Raw genomic sequence first — 10,451 nt, 5'->3', positions numbered from 1 at the left:
TTTTTTGATACGACATTCGTCTTTCCAGATAGATCTGTAAAGAATCTAGGCTAGATCAAGCGCTTCCTGACTGCTGATAATAAATGGTAGATTCTTTGCCCATGACAAGTTTTGCACGTGAAGCTGTGTTGGTTAGCACAATGCTCTGCGTGATTTTCAATTCTGTTTTCTTTTTCTTCGAAGACTTTGTGGCTGATTTCGTGCTAAGGAACGTGCTCTTTAGTAGTTGATTTCGTTTCGTAGCTGATATGCATGCCGCAGTTTCACCGGTGCTGTTGCTAGTGGCTTTATAAGTGTTCTCTGTGTAAGCAAGCATAAGCACACATTGAGTTAAAGAAACTCACAGTGTGTGCAACTTGCTGCAACTTGCAAGCCCGTTGGTTGAAAAGCATGCTGATCATACATACGTAGCTATGGGTATTCAGTTAACGATGCACGTTGTCACTGCTTATTAAGGCACTGGTGAGCTTAGGCAAAAAAAAAAGTGGTATAAAGAATATCGGAGTTCGTCGATCAGTAAATTCCTAAGGATGGGGGAAGTTGTCATAGGCAGAATTCGCTTGTACTATACTAAGAATGTGTGCTGTCGTCTAGCTCCCTTATTCACTGTAGTTCTGTCCCATATAACCTCAGATTAATGCACGAGTGCGTCTGTCTGATCGCTACCATATCAGGATGTTAAATTGTAATGAAAATTTATCTGCAAACAGAACAAGAATCTTAGCTTCCATGCTGCCTACTTTTTTCGTGCGCTTACAGAACAGCGGACGCAGCTGCAGGCAGCCGGGAAGATGTCGGCAGCTGTGTAAAGAGTGATATAGGTCACCTCGTTACAATTGTGGCCTTTGACCGGTGATGCTATATTATTGTTAGTCATATGTGCGTTACATAGTATGTACGGGCAGAATTACAGTTTGAAATTGATAGATGGAGTTGGCGGAGGGAGAGAACCAACGACTTGGGAAGGTGTTTCAGGTGTCACATTTGGTTGCATAGTATATATAATGGAAGAAGCGTGTTTTTGGGTGCAAGTGAAAGGGAAACAATGAGTATACAGCCTTCGATCTCATCTAGAGCGTCCGCTAACTGTGCGTCTCTGTGCACTGACGTAGTCGTGGGACTGTAGCTGCTGTGTTCGAAGAAAGGTACTCGTGTTTTTTGCAGTTTGCATAAATTGCATCTGTAATTTTGCAACTGGAACAGTACTGCTTCCTTTTCTCCGCGGCTTCTATTTCTATAGCCTGTTCGCTATATAGAGAAGTCCTCTGCGAGCAAACGCTGGCAGCAACTGCATGGAGGCGAAGTTTCGCAAACCAACAGCCGTGCCAGGCGTTATCTGGGAGAATGTCAGTGTCGAACGCTGGTCCTACCGGCTAAATAACGCGTTTTACAATTGAGAATTTGTGAGCAATAATGTCTTCTGGTGTCGTGAAAGAAATAAAAAAAATCAAAAAAGTACCTGCGGTTGCATAGCTGTGGCGGTATACGTGGAAATAGCCGCGCTGATGTCACTAGCTACAGTGAGTTACAAGTGGGTTGAATTCCCTCCTCAGCAGCTCGGCGGCTGGGAAATTTACCGAGAACGAGACCGCGGGTTCGATTTAGTGCCGCAGTTCGTCGACGGGGGCGCTAAAGAAAACCTTCATGTGCTAACATTATGGCGCACATTATATATCCCCGCATGCTTGCAATTCAAAGTTCTTTATTACGCGGTATCTCGTGGCACCGGTGTTCCTCAACCCAAGAGATCAGCCAGCCATTCAAACAACGAGTTATTCAACAATCGTCACCTGGTTGAACATCACTTGATCGCACCGTTAGAAATCCCCGCACGGACAGGAAGTTTATTCGAGTGAATCTTCGTTTCTGGAAAGTTCCATGCAATCCCTGAAATTCTGTTCAATCACTTTTACTACTATGCTCGGCCTGCGTCGTGCTAGTGTATAAAAAATAGCTGACCTATAATGGCCGAGAGTAAACTGAGCGTGTGCTGAGTTGTTCTTCGACTTAAAGAGAGGCAACATTGTGTTTCCAGGTTAGCAGTCACGATGACGTATGTTTTGCCTGCGCGGCACCGTATCACTTTCTTCTGTGTGCGATAAACGAGGGCGCCGAGTGTGTATATAATTTGAGGTTGTGCAAGGGCTAAGCGAAAGCAGAGTGAGCACTCAAGGACGGAAAAAAATGACGAAACCAATTGAGTTAAGAATCACTTACCACAGTTTTCACCTAGACGGAAACTGCATTCCTGTTTATTTGATGAATTTGCCCTATGAAATTACAAGATGAATTAAAGACAATCGTGAAGTCTTGTCTGCCGCATGAAGTATCAACAAGGTTTAGGGAGTTGTTTGGTTGTCAGCATTTTAGTTTAAGGTATTCTTGGGTAACCGGGATTCTTAAATGTTCGTTTGCCGACTCATATCTCATGATCCATGCTAGTACACTTGTGCTCTGACAACTGCACCGATGGGATGCAACCCTAATTTCGCAAGCCCAATAAAGTCTAATCACGTGTTTGTAAATTTAATTAAATTCTGGGATTTCACGTGCCAACACCAAAATATGATTATGAGGCACGCCGTGGTGGGGGCTCGGAAATTAAATTGCTCTACCTATGCACGGTACCTACTTGCCTACGATGCCTACCTACTTTTGCACCAAATGCATCATACACAAGCGTTTGGCATTTAACCCCCCCCCCCCCCCTTCCCCCCATCGAATACTATACGCCACCACGGCGGGTGTGCCTTTCTAAATCCTTTATTGTACAACGCAATAGATAAAGTACAACGACGTCACCCATTACCCATTGAGATAAAGTGCTATATCATGACGGTAAAATCACGCATAAGTATCTACGAACTTTTCAACTCCATTAGATAAAGTACAGACCCAATCATGCCGTACAACTACGTAGAAGCGGAGTGTAAGCTTCTTGCGCCCTATGTGTGATTAACGGCTTCATCGCCCGATAATCTTTAAGTGCAAGTGGACTGATTAATATATACTCGCATTTATACACTTGCAGCTATCGCGGCACGTCTTTAATGATCATATCATGCGCCTATACGGCTTCACAGTGTAAACCACCTTCAAATGACACCTGAGAGAACTTTGTAGCACTTCTTTAGATCCTCCCTAGCCAAATCTCTAGCCAAATTTCAAGCGGCGTTGTAACTACTGCCAACCAGTAAGCAACAATCCTTGCGTGCCATGGGAACTGTAAGCGGCGTAATCGGCATCTTTCAAGCTGCATTATATGCCTTATATAGTTGCCAGCACAACAGCTGGCATAGTGCGCATTTAAATACGAATCAAAGAAAGACGAATTCACAGGAATGTGAGATTAGAAGTGATTAGCACTGTTTGAACAAAGGTTACCTCATGCTGGCGTCAACATTTCGGCTAATGGCTTTGTCGGGATACGTTGGGGACCCTGCCTTATCGAAGCTTTAATTTGGTCTAGCCCGAGGCATTCCTTGTTCGACGAATGTTGGAATCACTCCTAAATGCGAACCATTTCTTGGCACTAGACCACTTGGTTAGCCTGATCTCCTTAACACAAGCGTATAGTCGGCGACTATAATATTGGACGAAATATCATTCTTGTAACTTCCTGGCACACTGTATTAGCTAACGTATAGTGCAAGGGCATACGGTGACGAGGAAGTTAGCGTGGTGCAAATGCACGAACGGGTGTTACTCGACAACGCGTAGAGCGCCTGACCGAGCAATTGCAAGTAGACGAGCGGCACCGATGCAATTAAAGGAACGAATCGAAAAGGAGACAACGCGGACGCACGCATTCTGTGATTGCGAATTATTTTCGCTGGTTCGCAATTCACGGATGCATTACGAGTTATCACACGACGTGGTGATCCCGTTTTCGTTTTCACCGCACAGTCAACGGGTCTGAAATTTATCAGTTTTCTTTTACATGCGCCTATGTGTTTGCGGTCCTTAAAGCCCGTTTCCAAAAGGAGCTGACTCAGTGAGCATGGCCACAGCTAGTATACATGCTTCGGTGTTGTGATTGCGCTTGCAAGCATGCGATACGCGAATGCGCTGGCTCCCTTTCCGAGCCTAATCTCGGCCGGACTCCACGACCTAATTATTTTGGTTTAGCGAAATGAGTTTCGTAGAACTTATTAAGGTCCTCATTTTGTTCTCGCGACGAGATGGCGTCCCTAATTCTCTTCCATATAGCTCTGCGACCCAATTTTCTTTTTTCGATCCCACCTCGACACACCGTCCTCGCATTTTTCTTCATTCCTTCTTTCTTTATTTTCATCACGACGGTAGACTCACGCAAACGGGGTTACAATGACACTGCGACTGAATTGCGTGGGCTTGGCTTCTGTCTCTGAGCTCCTGTGTGGAGGCTCGCGCCCACCTGCAGCAGATGTGCATACACACTTCGAAGCTGGGTCGTCACGCGAGTCGTGTGCGGCGTATACGTCGCGTGACCGACCAAGACGACAGCGACTCGCGCAAGAGCTTCCGGCGCGCTGCGTTGGCAACTCGGCTAGTCGTGTGACCAATTAGTCGTTGTCGGTGTCAACACGCCATTAACCCTTTAGCGGTTTCTGGCAAGCCCGGCTTAATTGTCGTGCGCTCAGCGCTTTTTGTTTTCTCTCGTCTCGTGCCGAGCACAGTATATATATATATATATATATATATATATATATATATATATATATATATATATATATCGACGAGGGTGGCAGTGTGGGCTTGTTGGTGCTTCATGTTGAATTGAAATGAGGTGTAGCGAAACTCGGCAAAACAAAGACAAGGGAAGGGCAGAAAAAAAGTCGGGCAGTACACATTCCTGATATGTGTCGATGTAGGCGAAGCTTTCTTTCTTGGTTGTTTTATACAACGGTGCATTTAAACATGACACAGGCAGTGTACAGTGCTCAGCAACTTAAACGCCATACTCGGACCGCACGGCGGCTGGTACTTTTTGCGCCACACGTGAGCGCTGGGTGATCGCTTTGGGAGACAATGTAGACACTATGCATCGTACAAAGACTTGCCCTTATGTGCTACAAGAATGCATCAGCTCGGTGTCTCGAGCGCTCACCGGTGGCGCAAAACGTGACAGCTGCCACGCACTCCGAGCATCGTGTTTCAATCGCTGAGCAGTGTAAAATGTGCAGGTCTGTTTGTTTACAGACGTTTCCATGGTTTGGGATACTTGCGTGATTGCGCATAATACTGGTCTTTGGACGCTAAAGTAAGACGCGTGCTTAACGGCTTCGATGTTCCTTTGTTGAACACGTGATTGATACGTCCACCGAGTCTCGACCTATAGTATCGCGTCGTCTATAGTACCGGCGAGCAGCCGCGAAATGCAAGAACTTCTGCTCTTACTACTCCCGAAAGACCCAGTGCTGACGATTTCCGCGCGTTTAAATTGCTTTCTGTTAGGCGCATGCGTTATAAATCACGGGAGTGAAATAACACATGTAGCGGGCAACCTTCAGTCAAACGCCCCAGTCGACCGGGGACTCTAGTTAGATATTCATGAGCGTTCAGGGTGCGCAAAAGGTACAGAATTGTGTCTTTCGAATTAGGCACTATATAAGCAGTTACAAGCCTATATAACTCGTTACATGGCTTCCATGAGTTGTGTGACGTCAGTGTGTATACCTGCGCACTCGATAGCAGTATAGAAACATACGTGAACGTGAGGGCAAAGAGGCAAAGAAAGCCAGGATATGTCATTTGGCCACACTATCGGTGAAAACGGTAGTGTGGCCTAACATATCAACGTGTCGCCAACGCCCATCTCAGAAAGATCGCCAACTTCACTTCTTTCTGCGAAGTGTCATTTTCATAAATTGTTTGCACCTTCAAAATACTCGCCTGTGCACACTGGAACTATGTTTGGCAGCAGGACGTTGTATTTTGTTTTCTGCCTATTAATATGTCTGTGCTCTTCGAGAAAGAAAACGATTGCCTTGACGGGCTGATGAATAACCGAAATCTCGCGGGACACCGCTGGAAAACGTTTATAAAGCACCTCGTACTCGTTGTGCCCTGTGTTTCTCCAAGGACACCCTGTGTTTCTTTCTCTCTCTCTTTTTACTTGGATATCGAGATGTCGCCTACTCTTTTTCTATGGGTAAGTGGTAGTGGGGATAGACTCGGGATAATACGATAAAGCTTAGCTCTTGAAATGCTGTTTACATGCTGATATTATGGCAAGTTGAATCGTCGAGCGAGACAAGAATCGGTAGGGACGAAAGAGCGCGCTGGTCGTTCGGTCACATTCTTCGCATACACCGGCAGTCGTTATTTTCGTAATCGCGTTGTTTCGAGCTGCTTTGGTGCTCTTACCGCATTTCTGCATTATCACCAGCGATAAGAACCCAGTGGCAGGACGCCAAAGCAATACACGACTTCATCACATCTTCCTTCCCTTTCTTTTCGCTGTCGATGGTTTCTTTAGCATACTTGAATTTTCAACGAACCTTCCAAGGTGGCGCGTGCTTGCCGGTCCATTCCAAGGTAAAAGTTATCTTTATGCCAGGGAAAATACGTAGGTACACCCGTTAGAAAAAAGCTGGTGCACCACAGGTGACGCGAAAAAGCTGGATTGTGTTATCTTAGGTATACAGCGCAGAAAATTACTACTGCAATATGCTGCTTGCACACGGAGTTCCCTGTTACATTTCTATGTTATAGGGCGCTTTACTTGGTCAGTGACAAAGTTGGCTATTTGTTTATTTTTTTTTTTCGCTGCACTCGTTGTCTACAAACTTTTCTTTCCGCCTGTACACCGCAACAACGGCATCCCGGTCAATGTGAAGGTATCTGTAGCACAGTCATGAAACGCCTCTGCGCTAAGAAGGTCACAATTGACCGGGAATAAAGGAATGTTGAAGAAAAGACGCACCAGTAAGATGACACTGTGGAGTGGAAATCAACATTCCATAGCGTAGGAGCTGGTGTTTACAAGACAGCCACTTCCTTGTCGCCCTTTGCCAGCACTCGGTAGTTTCTACCATTAAGTTTCTTAAATAACCATTATAACGAAGAAAATATAATTGGGCTCAGATGTTTTGTTAGGACACGATTGATACTCGGTAACCACGTCGCTGCTCACAGAGAATCGAGCGAACACAACTATGGTTCGATCGAGTGACTCAGGTCGCTCAACCAGCTCACGATCGATTAACTGGCATTCAATGATGTCTTAATCGGAACAAATTTCACCAATCGTCTGGTCCTATTACTTTTGGCGGCACGCGGTGAACATACAACATATTCAATATTAGTTCTTCATCTCGCACTGAATAAAAGCGTTTTTGGCTAGCTCTACGGTTTCGGACTAATTTCTATACAAATGTGTCGAGTCATTTCCTGGTTTAACCGGCTTTCAGGGTTGCAGGTGTACTCCACTTCCACAACATAGCATGTTCTCTTCATGTTTGGTAGTTAGCATGAGGAGCCTAAACTTTAAAACGAGAAAAGAAAGCACAGCGTTGACAAGACATGCATTATGGGATAGTATCAACTCGATCACAATGCCGCAGTCGTCAAAGCCGCTTTCTCTATCAGCGGTGATTATGAAGTGAGCAGACAGGAACCGTAGACTGCAAGCGATATCGCACAGTATGCAGAAGCATGGCTGAATATTCGAAACAGATTTACAAAACAAACACGAGACGAGAACACTCGCTGCCACCCTCCCTGATACGCGAGAGGAGGCACACATTCAACTCTGCCATGCAAAACACCTGGACGACCTTTTCGCATAGGAATGCGCTAACGAAGTTGTCGACGCCAGCACGGGCGTACCCTCACCCTGTTCGTCGAAAACAAACACCTCCGTTTCCTGTCAGTCGAGCTCAAGGGGATGAAAGCTGTGTCAACGAAGAGGCCGACTCTTGAAAGGACGCGCAAGAAAGAGGACCCAGTTCGTTATTCAAGCGCATGCATGGCTGCTTGCCGCGGTTGCGTTGTAGCCCCTCTTCGCCATTCAGACACCTGTTGAAGGGCGACGCGTCTGTATACTTGCGCGTCCCCTGAAAGTGCCGAGGCACGTGTCTCAGAGGAAGGCGAGGGTAAGAGCGAGGGTAGAGGAACCTGGAAGGTCTCGCGGTCTGTATTTGGCGTTTTCTTTTGTCTTCTTTCCTCTTCTCTTTCTTTCTTCTTTCTGCCGCTGGTGATCGATGGCTGACGACCAATGCCCAACACACACGTCTTCATTGTCGCCGTCAGCTGTAGTTAGCGCTGTGTGTCGACAGCGTTGCACGTAGGCTCCCTACCCCGGTCCGAGACGTTTTCTATTTTTATTCGCTCCCATAATTTATTAATTTTCTTGCTGTTCTTCCGGGGGCGATGTATAAAGGAGGTTTTTATGAAGGGTGTATACAAGGGCAAACCAACGCCGTCTGCTCTTGTCTTGCGTTTATTGAGCTGCTAATGGCAGGCCTGTTCTCAAATGTCACTACACTGCCACCGTTTCGAGGGGACAAATCTTCTGTCACCCGCATCTCATATAACATTGGCGGCTGCTAAACTTGGTTCAGGCTTATGCCTGTATTTCTGCGTACAGGAAACCTCTTTAACCTGCGAGAGCAAATGATTCAAATCAGAGTATGCTTGATAACATAAGCAGGTTCTTGCGCTGTTATACTGCGAAGAGCCGGCGCGGAAATCGGGTGGAGCTGTCAGGTGCAGGCTGCCGAAAAGGGCGCCGGTGAGAACTTCGCCTACGCCGCTGACGTAGCAGCCGCATGGAGTTCATCGCGCGGCGGAAACGATAAGGACTGAACTTTACGTATCACGGTCAGTTTTGATGGAACTCAGGCCACTGCGGCAATATACCGTATGCATGAAGCTGGATCCGGGCGCTAAACGCTGAGGTACAAGACAACTTGCGCACTTGGCAGCGTGTGCGGGATTTCTAGCGTCAGCAACGAATAGTATAGACTTTACGCACTTTACAGCGACTGATTTTAAGCCCCTTTACAGCCATGCCACATCTAATGTTCATATAATTCCCTATTCATCTACCACTAATAAGCCATTACCATCGTCTTGGCGCTCTTTGGCCACATCTGGCCCTTGCGCCAATAGACCACAATAATCATCATCAATCTCATAAAGGTGGCGTCTGCGCGTATGTTTTTAAGAAAGCAGCGCGCAGTACGCGCACACACTTGAGCTCCCTCCATGTAAATCTTGTAAAAACTTGGAGGACGCTTAAGCTTCGTCTTTATGAGTGGAACGCGATAGCATTCAAAGATCCCTGACTGCTTCTCACGCGCTTGCCGGCAACTGCTGTTCGTGTAACGGTAATGTTTACTTGGAAACGTTAGCGGCAAACCCTATGCACAAAGCGAGCTTACTGGTTTTTTTCCCCTCACGGCGAGCGCCGCCGCTGCCGCGGATGCGCGGAGGCGAGCGCCATCTGGATGGTGTACGTTGCAAGGAACCGAGCGGGGCGCACCGCTCCCACTAAGACAGACCTCAAAAAGCAGCTGGAAAAGGGGTTTGTGTTTGAGTTTCCGCGTAACAGAATTATGTTTTCTCGTTTATTCAAATTACAATCCGACGCTATCATGTCTGTAGGTTATCACGCCTACGCTGTCGGGGTGGCATAATCTAGTCAGGCTCTCTCTCCGAGCCTTTTGTTGTGCCTCCTGAGCCAATTTGTATGAAATTGTCTCAAATAAGAAAGAAAGAAAGAAAGAAAGAAAGAAAGAAAGAAAGAAAGAAAGAAAGAAGAAAGAAAATGAATCCGGCCTTCATGCAATGTGTGGAAGCTTGGCTATACAAGACACGTGGTGCCAGTCGTGACCTGGCTTGAACTATACATCAATGTGTAAGAATGTGTAAGTCGTACTTTACGAATTTTATGAGGCATTTTACTTTGAGAAATTCAATTAGTTTTGTAACGCCTATGCGCCACGCGGACCTGCCTGGTTCGGTATGATTTTATTGCGATAGCAATTATATGGACACTCAAAAGCAGATTTCTGCCGTCGGCGTCGCCGTCGCCGTAGCCGTCGCCGTCGCCGTGAGGTTCCGTATGACGTCAATGGAGATAAATCGTCGCCGCGCGCCGAACGCTGTATGTGCGAGTGAAAGGGCGCGAGGGGCGCGCGCTTTCACGGGGAGTGAACGCACGGCGGAGAACAAACGCGCGTTCTGCGCCGTGCTCCCTTAAGGGCTGCAGAAGTAGGCGTCTCTTTCCTCCTTTACAACACCATATGTAGAGCAAACGCGCCTTCTTCCGTTTCTTTAACGGACAACGCCGCGATGCCGACGCTGACACCGACGCCGGATTTTCTGCGACACGGGGCCCTTTTTTTATTATTTGACATTACCCGCAGCGCCTTTGTTGGCATTATTGCGGGGGGCACAAACATTCATAAAATAAATCCGCAGTCTTGCGGCCAACCAAATCTGGTGGCAACAAATTCCATTCA

General features: G+C 46.7%; 1 protein-coding gene across 2 annotated transcripts in view; it reads left to right on the top strand.

Moving 5' to 3' along the window:
* LOC119456312 (aminopeptidase N-like) overlaps positions 1-10,451 on the top strand; it is an 83,520-nt gene that overhangs the window by 1,936 nt on the left and 71,133 nt on the right. The gene's annotated exons all lie outside the window — the stretch shown is intronic.

The sequence above is a fragment of the Dermacentor silvarum genome, chromosome 6 (genome assembly GCF_013339745.2).
Source record: "Dermacentor silvarum isolate Dsil-2018 chromosome 6, BIME_Dsil_1.4, whole genome shotgun sequence".
In the NCBI taxonomy this organism is placed as follows: Eukaryota; Metazoa; Arthropoda; class Arachnida; order Ixodida; family Ixodidae; genus Dermacentor; species Dermacentor silvarum.
This window is presented reverse-complemented; position numbering and strand designations above follow the sequence as displayed.